This window comes from Solanum tuberosum, unplaced genomic scaffold, assembly GCF_000226075.1.
Source record: "Solanum tuberosum cultivar DM 1-3 516 R44 unplaced genomic scaffold, SolTub_3.0 scf00209, whole genome shotgun sequence".
In the NCBI taxonomy this organism is placed as follows: domain Eukaryota; kingdom Viridiplantae; phylum Streptophyta; class Magnoliopsida; order Solanales; family Solanaceae; genus Solanum; species Solanum tuberosum.
This window is the reverse complement of record NW_006239134.1, coordinates 69439-83064: the sequence shown is the minus strand read 5'-3', so window position 1 is coordinate 83064 and position 13626 is coordinate 69439. Positions and strand designations below refer to the sequence as shown.

Genomic DNA, 13626 nt, shown 5'->3' with positions numbered 1-13626 from the left:
AGTTCTATGGGTCCTCACCAATTTGCGACCCTAGAAACTCAGGCAGATTCATGCGAACAAAATCTCAAACCCTAGCTGTTGTGTACCCATTAGTAGCATTTGTAGGAACTGGAGCATGTTGATTGTTCTGGTTGGGTACACTCTGAGCCAAAAACTGGATGGCATTTCGAAACTCTGCATTCGAAACCTCATGGTCTAGGACTAGAGGGACTGCGTTAGCGTTGTGTGCATTAGCATTCCGTCTGTAGGCTCTACTAGGAAGCATGATCTGAAACGCAATACGACGAATTAGAACGAGAAGTTGGATTATAGTTCACGCACGATAAAAGTAGAAAGAAAGTGAAGTTTTTCCTAAAACACTTCATAGCTTCGTTCTCATTAGATGTGGTGCACTTCACACCTATGAAAAAGACTCTACTTAGTGCGGCTTTCAGACATCCTAAGACTCTTGAACCTAATCTAATGCTCTGATACTAAGTTTGTCATGCCCCAAGGCTACCCCCTTGACGTAAACACAGGACCTAGGATCACGAGTGACCCCAAGCTAACCCTGTCTGGCATAACATAAGCATACTGACATTATCTAAGAAAACAAGAACTAATGCGGGAGCTAAAACAATAGTTAACTAAATGCGGGGAATACCCAATACTGATCTGAATATATATAAATAATATCCAAGAGTTTAGTGATACTGAACATCATCCAAACACTAAAGCTGAGTCTAACACTATGTCTGAAAAAGACTCTAACTGACTAGAGTTGCTGGGACATGCCTTTAGCTAACTCTAGCAAAACTAAAACTGAAAGGAAAAACATGTCTATTGTCCTCGAAGTATGAGGACTCACCACTGAAGCTGCTGAATATGGATCGGGAACCGATGTATGCATGATCTGGATTCTAAGTACCTGAACCTACATCATGAAAGGATGTAGCGCAGAGTATGCATCACTACTTGGAATCATAGGCGAATCCAGGATTTCAAGAAAACGGGTGCACCATTGCTTTAAAGAAAAGATCAAAAAATTTATAATAACAATAACTAAGCGATATATTTAAATTTTTTTATTTTGTTTATTAAAAAGAGAAACCATAAATTTTAAAAAAATTACCTTAAACTTTGACAATGATGATTTTTCTAGATTCTTGACTTGAAGTTGGAGACTTGGAGTTCTTTGTGTGGAAAATAAAAGGCAAATTTAGAGAGAGAAGGAAAAATATTTCTGGAACTTGAAAAGTGGGTGAGAAGGAAACTTTTGAAGTCTTTTGACTTTAGAACTTTAGAATTTCTCTTTGTTTTTTTTTTTTAAAAACGTGTATTTTTAGTTAATAAAAAAAATAAAGCAAATTGTGGCTGGCTAGGATTGAACTCGAGACATTGGTATTAAAATTTGGCTGTCAAACCATTGAACCATCCAGCGACTTTGAGAATGGGTTCCAAAAGTTATTATTTAATATTTCTTTAATATTTCTTTAATAATTATACATGTAATATATCGAGTTTAGTCGGATGAACACGGGTTCCGGTGACCCAATTTTTATACATAAATTCGCTCCTCTTTGGAATGTACTGAGCATGCAGGATATGGATATTAGCTGAACAAACATATAAGCTGAACAAAACATAAATGAGCAATGACATAATCTGAATTATAACAATAATATTGAAATATACTTAAATGAACTGAACTGAATGCAATGACCAAGTACTGATTTTTAACATAACATGTTGAGACTGGATGTTGTAGTATAACTGAAACATGGTCAAATGCACTAATAGTCTGACTGTGGGAGCTACTATTAACCGACATAAAACCACGTGAGTGAAATGTGGAGTCAGATGTATACTCCCCATCGAGAGGTCCCAATATACCTTGCCATAGGTATAAAGGCATGACTGGCGTGATCACTAAATTTGATGCCCACAGAGGGGACTTATAAACCTACGGAGGCACGTAGTTTTGGGACTATAAGGGTACTCTAATCCCTAGTCCAACTCGATGCTAAGCCTACTCCCAACTGGAAACGTGTAAGACACAACATAACTGAAATATTGGATAGCTCAATATTCTGACATGCAAATCTGAAAATGCAACATTTATGAACTGACAATGAAACATTCGAAACTGGAGCATTTATATCTGTTTGATTGACCTAGAAAGTGTAATTCATGAACTAAGAAAATCTACACAACTAGGGTTCTGAGTTTCATGCAAGGAACTAAGCAGCGATTCCACAACAACATGATAATTCTATTAGGAGTACTATAACAGCTAAATCACAATCAATCTCTAAGGTCTTAGAAACCCTAGGTCTAAACAAGATATAGGAATCAAGAATCTAACTGAATTCTAGGGACCTAGTGGATGAAAGGAATCCACCAGTGAAATAATCCCTAGTCCAACTCGATGCTAAGCCTACTCCCAACTGGAAACGTGTAAGACACAACATAACTGAAATATTGGATAGCTCAATATTCTGACATGCAAATCTGAAAATGCAACATTTATGAACTGACAATGAAACATTCGAAACTGGAGCATTTATATCTGTTTGATTGACCTAGAAAGTGTAATTCATGAACTAAGAAAATCTACACAACTAGGGTTCTGAGTTTCATGCAAGGAACTAAGCAGCGATTCCACAACAACATGATAATTCTATTAGGAGTACTATAACAGCTAAATCACAATCAATCTCTAAGGTCTTAGAAACCCTAGGTCTAAACAAGATATAGGAATCAAGAATCTAACTGAATTCTAGGGACCTAGTGGATGAAAGGAACACACTAATGAAATCCCACATACATGGTGATGAATTTCACGGAGAAATCCTTCGATTTTGGGGCTGGAACTGAAGAAAACCTGTTGCGTTCTTGGAAGGGTTTGGGTCGCCTGTTTTCTCCTCTTTTGCTCTAAGTTTGATGATTTTTGGTGAATGAATCGATTATGGTAGGTACTGATTAGAATACTAGGCTTAAACTGAGTAAAATGACGTAGTTTAGGCGTTAAACGATGCAGTTTAGGTGTCCAACTCATATCGGAAAAGACCAAAATGACCCCAACTTAAAATCTAACGAGGCCGACAACGACACCACTAACGGTCCGTCGTGGGACCACGGCCCGTCAAATGGGTCGTGGTTCTTGGCCAGTGTCTACTGGTTCAGGGACCTTTCCTCTACGGTCTACTTCACGGACCGTGTGAAGGATCACGGACCGTGAAGGCCACTGTGGTCCTTTACTTGGGCTAGGGGCCTACTACCTCAGCTTCACGAGCCTCATCATGACCCGTCATCAAGACCAAGACCGTGGTAGGCTCCTTGGTCTGACTCCTGAGCCCTGGTGGCTCTGTCTCACCTCCACGAGCCTTCCACGACTCGTGTGGTGGTCAACGGCCCGTGAAGGGTCCCGTGGTCCACCACTCCTGGGACAGTGTGAACCACGATGAGGGTGATGGACCGTGGTTCCTTTCACGGTCCGTGAACCCCTCCGTGGTTCATAGATTTTCTATTGTTTTGTCTGAGCTAAGTTCTGAGATGTTACACATAGTTTTGTTTAATTTGTAAAGTAGCCCATTGAGCCCTCTTGTTATCTACGTTTTAGTATGAGTCATGGTGTTTGTTTAGTTTCTTATGAGTCTACAACTTTAGCATGAAGTATATTAATTAGCAAGTGCTTGTACAAATTCTTAATATCCGCCCCTTTCTAGTTGGGGAGACATGACAAAGATTATAAACTTGTGAATCAAATTATGAGTGGCTAAAATTTATCTTTCTAGGGTTTTGACTACAAATGATTGTGGAGTTGTAAAACTTTAAGATGAAGTTTACTTATTGTATGAGTTATTCTTATGTTCGTATTTTATTAATTTGATGCTTAATCACCATTGAAATACAACTATTGTCTTGTATTGAACTCATGAGAGGGATTTAGAGATAGAACACGAATTATGAAAAGTGAGTTCATTTTTTGCTAAACCAAGGAATCGATGTGTAACTAGGATAGGGATATACCTAGTTTGCCTCGCTTGGCTAATAAACTAGAAGATAGTGTAATGCTCTGAAATTGGGCCAATCCCCAATCAACTATGTAGTTAGGTATCCAATTTTGGTAGAAGGTTAGATGCTCGAGAGACCATAACCATATTGTCAACCTCGTAAGTCAATAACTCGATAACCAAGAAAAATCTAATGGTGCAAACACTCTGCATGACTTCATATGAAAGTCGTGGCCTTGGAATTTCCTAAATATTGATTATAACCCTAGTTTGAACTAAAGTCATCGTCACTTAGCTTTACATAGTTGTTAATTGCAATATTTATGTTACAATCACTATTAGAATACTTTTTAAGCACTTGCACCAAATGAAATTGAAAGTCAAATTGAATATTTACTAGTAAAAAAAATTTTGGGTTTGATAATCTGGTTAATAAGAGTCACTTTACTATTTGTTATACCACGTACACTTGCTTGTGCAATTTTGACGTAACAATTACCTATTTTAATACAATAAACTACACACTATATGAGATTAATATGCTCATTAATAAAGGTCAAAAAATCATTTTCTTTAATCAATGTGGTATAACAATCCTTCTCATGCTTTATCATCCATTAAATAAAGATACACATATTATTCACTTTCTATCTTTTAAAAAAAGATATTGAAAAGATTTTTTTTTAACTAAAACGGCCCAATGAGGTATTAATAAAAAGGAAATATTTACATGGTTTTAGGCCCAAAAGTGGCCAATACCTGGAAAAACAAAACAAAATAATGAAAATCTATTGATTGAAGAAAAAACAAACAAAATGAAAGAAAGAAAAAATATCCATCAGAAATGGAAATATCTCGATAAAGCCGACCCATCGTCTTCCTCACCTTTGGCCGCCATTGATGAACTCAGAAACAAATGAAATTAATGAAGAAAACCTTCTTAGCGAAAGAGATTAGAAATGAGGTGCAATGAGCTTGGATGGATTACATCCAGAACGCTGAAAACTCTCAAAGGTGTAAGTGACAGATTGTGGGTTAGATCAATTCATTCCGTTCTTCAGGGAAGATCTATGGAAAAGTAAAGCCAAAACGGATCTATCAAAACAGATATTCTAAATAAATACTTGGTCGATACGAGACTTTTTCTTAGTTCAGTGGGGTTAACTCTCACAAGTGCCATGTAATCCTGTTTGAGGAAGACTTCTTCAACTCGATGTTGCCCAGATCTACTCTTTTATATCGAAGGTAAGCTCTATAATCTCAACCTTTTAAGAAGCTATTATGATTAATTGCTTGTTTCACAGTAGTTCTCCGGTTGGTGCGCCTCTGGACTTATAAGCTCCTAATCTTATAGCATTCCAAATAAGTCTTGCTCCTTTTCTTGTTTATTCATTTGTCTTATCAAGCGAGAAGACCACAACCCTAATTCCTTGTCCTTTGACAGATTGAGCTCCGAAGGAGCATATACCACTACTCCATGATCTTTCTATAAGATAAATCTTGTTGAGCTCTTCTCAGTGTTGATTTGACTAGATGCCGGTGTCTATGTAATGTAGTTTTTGTTCTCATTAAAATGCAAAATAGGAATTTTGACATTTAGTAACTCTTAAATTAGGAACTTTCTTGGCATCTAGGATGATGAGTGACTTCCCTTTTTAGGTACCTCCTGAAACAAATTAAAAGCTTTAACATATGTACCTGTACAGGAAAAAATAAAATTAGAAAAATAGTCAATTACTTTATTTTCCTCACTGAGCCCAAGAGACACCTCCACTTGTATATTCCTCCTCAACCATTACATATTTTTAATACTCAAGCTAATACTCTATGGAATTTCCCAAATTCCATCCAAGATTTTTGTCACAATAAGTGAATCAATCTCTAAGATGACAAGTAGTAGATTGTGTGATACACAGAATTGTAAACCTTTTTCTAGTGCCAGGACTTCTGCTTCTAGACTTGTTTTGATATCCAGACCATATGATTCTGCATAAATGAAACCTCCTTATCAATTCCTAACAGAGGAACCCCTAGCACTATGTCCTAAATTACCTTTTGAGGCTTTATCTAAGTTATATTTGTACATTTCAATACCAAGAGATGACTAGTATATCACCTAAGTAGCTATAATAGATTTGTAACCTTCAAAGATATTAATCAACATAGGATCATCTTTGGGAATATTCCTCAACCAAGAATATCTAACCACAACAAGACTATGAACATTTCTATTGATTTCTGCTGTCATGCTAAAATTTGAGATTTTTCCTCCATGTTTTACTTTGTTTCTCCCTTTCAAAGTCTACCAGAGTATAAAACCAAGGATATCATTAAACAAAGGTCTCAATTTAGATGTTCATTTAGCATTCCACCATTTAAAAATAGTGTCTTATAGTCGCAAGAAAGTCCCCTCCACACCCGCTGCTCTAGCAAACATTTCCCACAACAACTTTGCATTACAAGAGATAAAGAGGTGTTCCAATGTTTCATTAACACTAAGGTCACAACAACAATAATGAACCACATTCTCTAGTCCTACTCGGACAAAAAAATCCCCAATAGGAATTCTTTGTTTGATTAATCTCTATAAAAAAAATGATTTTAAAAGGAGCGTCTTTTTTTCCAAACCTGTCTAAACCTTTCATGTGTTACTCTAGAGGTCCTTATAACCTTCTATATTGAACTAAGATAGAACTTACATGAATGATTGAGAATCCAGTAAGGTTTAGTCACCTCCTCACACTCTTACAATATATCAATCTTGTTAAGTATATGTTCTACCACACTTTCATGGAAATTATGTCTTAGCCATTCTTCATTCCACCTGCCCTCTTGCATTAACTGATTAACATCATCCTAAAAAGGATAAGTAGGAAAAGGCACTCGTAGATAGTAGTGTAGTATTCCAAGTTGAGTCCAGTCATCAAACATAATACTAGGGGATCCACGGTTAAGTTGCCACCAAATTCCTTGATCAATGCAATCCCTAGCCATTAGCATATGTTTCCAAGTCCGAAAACCTCTCTTCTACTCCACTGTTTGAGGCCTACATACTTGTTCCACATGAGATGAGACCATATAGTGTTTTTAGTCCTAAAATTTCACCAAAGCTTTACAAACAAAGCTCTTGAGACGTCAAACAATAACCTGAATCCCAGACCTCCTCCCATCTTAGGTTGACAAATTTCATCCCAAGAAACCTAAGGTTTATTTCTGCCCACTTTCTTGAAGCTCCAAAAAAATCTAGCAAAAACTTTGTGTAGATCATGAATCACGCATTTGGGTAGAATGATTACATATAATTGATATATAGGTATACTTTATAAAACATTATTGATCAGAACAATCATTCCTCCAAAAGATAATAATTTCTTTCCAAAGCTTGTAACTTATTATGTATTTTCTTCATCAGATCAGCAGAGTGTGTTTTCTTTTCCTAGCATGCCCAATTGGGAATCCAAGGTAAGTTAAGGGAAAATTATCTCTAGGAAAACCTGAATATTCTTCTACAAGATGAATTTCTATTTGAGCAGCCATATAAAGCACAATAAAGACATTTTTTCTTTGTTAATCTTCTATCCTCATTTTCTTTCATAGTCCTGCAATGTTTTCATCAACAATTCTATAGAGAATCTATCAACATTAACAAAATTACGATGTGATCATCATACGCTAAGTGAGTAATATTTTCACTCCACCTAGATAGACCAGAACCCTTATAATACGAGTATAAGTTATTCGGAGCCCTAGAAAGAACCTCAACATAAGGGGATAGAGGATCCCCTTGCTTGACCCTGATAACACTCAAATTACTCACTAAAACAATTCAATGAGTAAGCGATCACTAGCAATATAAATATCCAACAAAAGAGTTGGGGTCAAATCCCACAAGGAGTGATCTAAATGTAAGAATTCAATGAGGAATATAAAAGTGCAAACCAATTCATTGTAGTAATTAGGACAAGTGGGTGGATAATTTCACCAAATTTAATAAAGGATTTTGGAATCAATTATCACAATATAGGGATTAAACAAGTAAAAGATGACGTAGGGGCGTGGGAGTTGGTATCAACATCAAATAAGGGTGCTTGCTCAATAATGCTAGAAAAACATGGATAGGCTAGGTAATCTCTAACGACATAAATCTTCTTTCGATCTCAATGCATCATATCATAGAATTTCTTTTCGGTCTCATCCATGTAAAATACAAATACATTACTAAAATCTCTCTTTTGAGAAGATTTGACAATTAGAATGGAACTACAATTTCTCTTTCAAGCAAACTACAATAATCAAACCCAATTTGCAAGTATTAAGCTATTGACCCACTTCAATTAATCTCATCAAGCATCAATCATAGATCTAAACTATGATTAAGTTTGCAACCTTAACCCATAAATTAAACCAATATTAAATAGCTCAAATCCATGAATGAATATCAGAAAAGCAGAGCAAGACAGTAGACCCACTAAATTAAATTAACACCAAATTTCATAATCACACCCTTAGATTTGAGCTTTTAACCAAACATCATAAAAGGAAAAGAAATTATACTTATTATGTTTTCAGCCATTAAAGTGTTAATAACCAACAATAATCTTCAACACCCACTTTGAATTGAACCCTCAATCATCAATTACAAGATTATTCAAAAAACCCCAAACTAAGAAAAAAGCTAGAATGGATAGAAAGTAAAAGTTTCATTGTTTATATTTTTCCCAAAAGTTAGTCTGAAATTCCATGTGTGACCGAATTGGTGACATTAGTCGGACTCGCCTACATTATTCGGCAGATCACCTTTCTATTCTTCAGCTCACCTTTTCTTGGCTTCAAAATTCAAGTGTTTGAACCTCAATCGATGAACTCTATTGAGTCAGCCTTTCACGTTTGGTGAATCACCGATTACAACCTTTGTTCGCCCATTTCGCCTTCATTTTAACTCAAAAGTCTGTCACTTTTGGTGGTGGAGGCTTTAGCTTGCCCAACTGCTTCGGCGAATCATCGTTTACACTTTGTATCACCGACCTGCCTTGAAGATTTTCAGAAGTGAACACCATCACTTTAGGTGAGATCCCAACCTGTTGGGTGATCCGCCCATTGTGCTAGGCGATCCTCAGCTAGAAGTTTACACTCTTTTCAATATTTTTGGGTTTTTTTCTCAGATTCATCCTCGCCTTGTCATTTAGTCTTCATCGCTGCAAAACATCAAAATATCATCAGATAAGGACATAAATAGGTATTGAGGACACTATTTGTTAAAATAAAAAGGCCTCGAATGATTCAAAATCTCAGACTCATCAAACCCCTCAAGTAGAATAAGAAAAACCAGAAGCTTGTCCATTAATCAACACATAGTACCAGTTATTTGCAACTAGTCTCCAAATCTTGTCAGAATATAAAAAGCTCATATTTTCAAGAACTTACATAAAAAAAACTTTAGTCCACTCTATCATACATTTTTGCCATATTAAGCTTAAAGACTACATTAGCAGTTTTACTACTTTTTCTGATGTCTACTATAATTTCTTGCGCAAGTAAGACATTTTCTATTATGCTCCTACTAAAGAAAAACTGGTTAGCAGAGATAAGATTTGGTAACAACACCTTTAATATGTCATGGATAAGTCTCGAAATGACCTCATTAAAAAAATTACTACACTTGATAAAGCCAAACTGGTTAGTAGGGATAAGATTTAGTAACAACACCTCTAGTATGTCATGGATACGTCTGGAAATGACCTCATTTAGAAGATTACTAAGACTGATAGGTGTTAAATCTGAAAAAACACATATTCTTTTTTTGGGGTTAAAACCAAAATTTGTATGAGTAATAAACTTAGATAAAGTCAAAACATTAAAAAGGTACTTACCACTTCAAACATATCATTAAAACATATCATTATCAACAATGTCCCAGTAAACCTGATAGAAGTGACTAGTAAAACCATCAAGACCACATACACTATCTCCATTTAGCTCAAAAACTACCCTTCTGACTTCTTCAAAGGTAGGAGGTCTATTCAAATCATCATTATCTTCTTCAGATATCACAGAAGGAACCAAATATAGTACAGACATATCCATATCAGCTAACCTTCTATTAAACAGATCTTGATAAAATTCGATGGCTTCATCCACTACTTCATTACCTTCAGGCCATGAACCATCAACTTTTTGGATATTAAAAATTTCCAATCTTTTCCTTCTACCTTTTACAAGACAATAAAAGAATTTTATATTTATATCTCCCTATGTGAACCACTAAATACCTAATTTTTGTCTTCAAAACACCTTCTCAAAGTGTAAGTACATATTATACTCAACATGAGCCCTGCTAAGTATTGCGTTGTTGGCAACAATGTATGACTCCTCAAATAGTTGTTCTTTAACTCTGACAATATTTTCCCCCACAAGGAGTGGTTGAAAATATCTTCATAACAATCTCTACTCTATTTTGATAGTGCTTGTTTAGTTCTCTTTATTTTCATCTTCAGGCCAACAAAGACATCTGAATAACCTTTAATAACCCAATTTTGTAACACCACCTCTTTATAATCTTCTTTTCCCGTCTAAAATTTTAAGAAATGTGAAAGGTTTATAGAAATATGGAACATGTCCACCACAAGATAGAAGCATTGATGCATGATCTAACTTAGATCTGGCTAGAATTTCTAACCCACATTACACATTTCTCCTAGATAAAAATGATAACAAACAATATATCCAATCTTTTAAAGATGAACTCTTCATCAGCCCCACCATTCCATCATATGAAAGGACTGCCTTTAAAGTTTAAATCAACCAACTCACATGAGTTTACAAAGAAACCAAAATCTTCCACCTCATTAGGATACACTAGCAGTCCCCTAATCTTCTTTTCAACATTCAAAATGACATTGAAATCTCCACCTACCAACCAAGGGTATGCCATCTAATAGGATAGATCTCATTCCATAATTGTAGTCTCTTAAAGGGATTACATTTTGCATATACCAAAGTATTAATCATCTGATGACCATTATCAAAAAGTAACTCCACAGTCAATTATTATTCTGAATATTACATCCATCTATACAAATAATCATATCTTACTGTTTACATTATAATTTTCATAAGTCATGCCCAATCTTCTTTTATATTGCCGAATATGCCTTATTTCTTGAAAAAGTTCCATCAGTGCCACCAAATCAAATTTGTGATGCCTATGAAATATTTGAATTCGATGGAAAGAATGATGAGGCCTCATAGATTTGATATTCCATATGAGAGCTTTGTACTTCATTTCAAAATAGATCTTCCAAACATCACAAGATTAATCCTAGATGCTCCACTCATTGAGGTTTATTCTTTCTCTTTTTTGATTTATCTTGAGGTGATACTACTGCTTCTTTACAAACTTCAGAGAAATTCTGTTGGTTTCAAATTCATTATGCTCCTCCACCTTTAAATTTATCTCTTGTGCTGGTATGATTTCTCCTTATTTACTACTTGATGAGAGACTAGTTCATAAAGCATTTTCATAGGAAAACTCTGTTGACTTTCAACAAAAGGTACTATTAGTTTATCATCTTGTATTGATGGCTCCTTTATCAATTGTTTTTCAAGTGATTTATTATTTCTCTCCACAATATTATCACTATATGGAAGGGCTAACAAATCTTCTTGCTCAGAGGCATTTGTAGCATCAACAATATCAATTTGCAAAGGAGTGGGGAACTCCTCCTCTTGACTAGTATTAGTTGTATGCCCCTTAATCAATTTTACAATATCTTGATTTTCAACACTACTACTTGTGTTAATTTTTCCTGTTATGCTCTACAGGTTGGAATGTTCAACAACAACTTTGTTCAAGTCTTCATGATCATATTGATCCATTATATTTAACTTATTTAATTCTGGGCTTTTATTGTGATCTGTATTCATTGATGGATTATTTATATGTTGTGTTTGTAATTGTGTTAGTTTCTTTACGACTTTCTTTACTTGTGACTTCATGCATACTAGTACCCTATTCCTCATGTATGTTATCTGATTTGTAGAAGGCATTACGAATCCACCCTTTAGTATTCTTCTACTCCAGTTATCTTCTAAAACAATAATATCCTTTGTTGCATTTGCATTCTCTATATCCTCCTCTGTAAGTGCATTGAAAGGGTTATTAGTGGTAACCTTTTTTTTTTCTCTATTTCCATTTCAGTGGTATTAACACAGTTGATGTTATTCTATAATTTCTTCTTAGGAATCTTTATTGTTGTTGTTGAGATGCTTCCTTGTCTTTTTCCTTCTTCTTTTCTGTTTATTCTTTCCTTTTTAATTGCATTCTATCTTCATCTTCATTATGACCCAGTAGTCTGCACTTCTTGCAGTACTTTGGAAGCATACCATACATCACTTTTACCTTTTCAACTTTAAATGAGTTCTTTGAGGGATCAGTAACTTCTAACTGCACAAACTTAGGTAAATCACTTAGTAAATCTACTTGTACTTTAACCCTTGCACAACTTAGTCTCATATTGTTAATAGTTACCTTATCAAGGTGAATTGATTTCCTTATTGTTGAAGCTAGTGAAAACAAAGTTTCCTTCCCAAACAATGTAGGCTATCGATCATGGAAGAAAATTCATACCATAACTTATGTGATTTCTTCAACAATCTTGAATTTTTCATCATAGATTAAAAGCCTCATAGGGTATGACATACCTTCCTTATCAGTAATATAATAAGAAATAAGAAGGCCTAGACATCATGTTCACAAAATCTTCAAATAACTTCTGCCTCATTAATACATGCCTATTTCTCAACAGTTCCAATCTTACAATCTCATTTGATATTACATTGAGATGGAATTAACTCCTTTAATTCCTCCACTTTCGGCCATCCTTATGAAATTTTGCTATCACTGCATATTGAAGGTTTTCTAAGGTGTTTATCTTTTAACTTCATCCTCCGTCCATGTCACACGCAGAACACCATTATTAAAAGTAGACAACTTAAACAATATTAGAGCACCTTCAGGGGCTTTGATTTTATCCGGTTAATTCATATTTGTGGGTTTCAATAATGTTGCATCTTTGCCTTCCTTAAATTTCAACGCTTCCCAAATTAGGTTCTCTAGGCAAATCAATAAGGTTCTTATCTGAATTAGAAGTAGAAGAAGAGGGGAGGTAGGGAATTGTATATAAGAAGCTAATGAAATTGACTGACCAGTCACGTAATGGCCATGGGGTCAAGGGTTACATATACTAGGGTTTGCATAATAGAGAGAGCGATCACTTCTGAAAAATTAAAAATATTCAAAGATATTGGAAATATGAATTTCAAAGTACACAATTAATTTTTTAATAATTAATTGACTTTTAATATCATTGATCTGTTGTACAATAGTATGATTAAATAATGTAAGTTAACGTTCATGAAATGCTTTGTATATCATGGTTCAATTTGAACTTCAATTGAAAATTTTAAAATCGTGATATGTTTTGAATACATTTGTCCATAACTATTCAAAATTGATGGCATTTATAGTAAGTGTTAAAAGCTATTTTTCACGGTAGAAAAATATATAAAATTTTAAATATGGTCAAGAATTCTTAAGTATGATAAATATAAAGTTTAAGTATGGTAAACTAAT

General features: G+C 34.8%; 1 long non-coding RNA gene across 1 annotated transcript; it reads left to right on the top strand.

Moving 5' to 3' along the window:
• The first annotated feature begins 4801 nt into the window (after window positions 1-4801).
• Window positions 4802-12238, top strand: LOC107062204 (uncharacterized). Its single transcript, XR_001474492.1, has 3 exons — window positions 4802-5240; window positions 11666-11736; window positions 11817-12238. It is a non-coding gene; the product is annotated as an uncharacterized lncRNA (long non-coding RNA).
• The last annotated feature ends 1388 nt before the right edge of the window (window positions 12239-13626 follow it).